We start from the raw sequence: 2,315 nt of genomic DNA, 5'->3' as shown, positions 1-2,315 counted from the left end.
ATCTTCTGAAAGCGAGCAGGCGCCGAGAAGAGAATGTGCCCTGGGCAGTACATTTATGTGGTGGCGCCAGAATGTGATTTTTGTTTGCTTATTTTCTAGCTCCTTTTTTACACACAGAAAAATGCTGCATGCTTGAGGGTGTGTCCCTTTTTCCTTTTGTAGAAGACAGTTCTTCACTTCCCAGATGGATTCAATCTGGGATTCATCCTCTTTGTATGGGAGCCACACTGACTGCTTCAGGACCGCAGAGACTTTCAAACTTCCTTTGGTCTCCTTAGCAAAAGACTCCACTTGCCCAAGACCTTCCAAAAAACCAAATGGAACAGTAATAGTGTCCTAGGGCTGCTGTAACAAATAACCACAAACTGCTTGGTTTAACAACAGAAATTTATTCTCTCACAATTCTGAAGGCTAGAAGTTTGAAATCAACTTTGTGATTGTGATGGTGGTGGTGGTGGTTGTACTCCCTCTGAGGGTTCAAGGGGAAGATCCTTCCAGGCCTCTCTTCCCATTTCTAGTGGCTCCCAGGAATCCCTAGCATTTGTGATCTGCATTACTCCAATGTTTGACATGTGGCCTTCTTCCCTGTGTCTTATTTATTTATTTATAGTATTAAATTTGATGAAGAAGAATGTCTTCTCTTCTTATAAGGTTGACAGTCACTGGATTTAGGGCCTCCCAATCCATTATGAGCTTGTCTTTACTATAACATCTGCAATGACTTTATTTCCAAATAAAGTTACTTTCTGAGGTTTTTGGAGGACACACATTTTGGGGGAGATACTATTCAGCCCAGTATACACAAACTCCAAATGGCAGCAGAGGCAAAGCCAGACTGCCTCTGTTCCTCCCCTTCTCTTTTAAGGAATATTGCATTTTGGTTTGTTTGGAGGTTAAAACTTCCTATGTCTCCTGTCCCCTTTCTCAGTCAACACCAACTTGATCCGAGGTAGCCACTGTGTAGTTGGGGTTCTCTAAGTAGTTAGAAGTATAAGGACTCATTGTGGGCTAAGTGGTGAGGGGGCTGGATAGCAGGGGAGAGCACAGGTAAGACACCTGGGAAAGGACAGGACAAAGAAGGGCCTTGGCTGTGAGGTAGCTCTGCATCTTATCCAGCCAGATGGGCAGTCCCAGGGCAGAGGCTGCCTGTAAAAGGAAGCCTGAGATGTTCTTATACCCTCTGTTTTCCTGATTTCCCCCCTTGATGATTTCTCATGTAATTATAGTAAAATATAAAAACCAGGAGACTGACAATGGCATAAGTCATGTGTGCAGTATCACACATGCAGATTTGTGTGACCACCACAGCAATCAGGGTACAGAACTGTTCTACACCACAGAAGTCTCCCTCCTGCTATGCCTTGAAAGTCACACCTGCTATTGTCCCTACAATTAGTGCCAAATCACTAATTTGTCTTTCATCTTTATAATTTTGTCATTTTGAGATTTTTGGGGTTTTTTTGAGACAGAGACTTGCTCTGTAGTCCTGGGTGGAGTGCATTATAGCTCACAGCAACCTCAAACTCCTGGGCTCAAGTGATCCCTTGCCTCCACCTCCTAAGTAGCTGAGACTATAGACGTGTGCCACCACACCTGGCTAATTTTTCTATTTTTAGTAGAGACAGGGTCTCACTCTTGCTTAGGCTGATCTCCAACATTTTTTTTCTTTTTTTTGAGACAGAGTCTACTTTGCTGCCCTCGGTAGAGTGCCCTGGCATCATAACTCACAGCAACGTCAAACTCCTGGGATCAAGCAATCTACCTGGCTCAGCTTCCTAGAGTGCTAAGAGTATAGATATGAGTCACCGTGTCAGGCCAAGAATGCTACATGAATGAATTCCCATAGTATGTGACCTTTTAAGATTGGCTTGTTTCCTCCTACTTGACATCCTTGAGATCCTTCCAAGATGATGCGTGTATTGACAGTTTGTTCACATTTTTATTGCTGGGCTGTATTCCATGTTATGAATGTACCAGTTTAACTATTTACCTATTATAGGACACTTTAGTTGTTTCCCGGTTTTGGTTATTGCAAATAAATCATGAGGAGGCTTTAGGTCTATGGTTTCGGGTAGACATAAGTTTTCATTTCTTTGTGATAATTGTCTAGAAGTGTGATTGCTAGGTCCTATGATAAGTGCATGTTTAGTTTTTAAAGAAACTGTCAAACTACTACTTTCCAGAGTGACTGTACCATTTTACATTCCCACCAGCAAGGTATGAGAAATCTAGTTTCTTTGCATCCTCTTCAGCATTTGGGGTTGTTACTATTTTTATCTGTTCTAATATGTCTGTAGTGATGTCTCATGTGGTTT

Source organism: Otolemur garnettii, unplaced genomic scaffold (genome assembly GCF_000181295.1).
Source record: "Otolemur garnettii isolate 467f Iridium unplaced genomic scaffold, OtoGar3 scaffold00142, whole genome shotgun sequence".
NCBI lineage: Eukaryota > Metazoa > Chordata > Mammalia > Primates > Galagidae > Otolemur > Otolemur garnettii.
The sequence above is the reverse complement of the archived record's forward strand: the minus strand, read 5'-3'. Positions refer to the sequence as shown.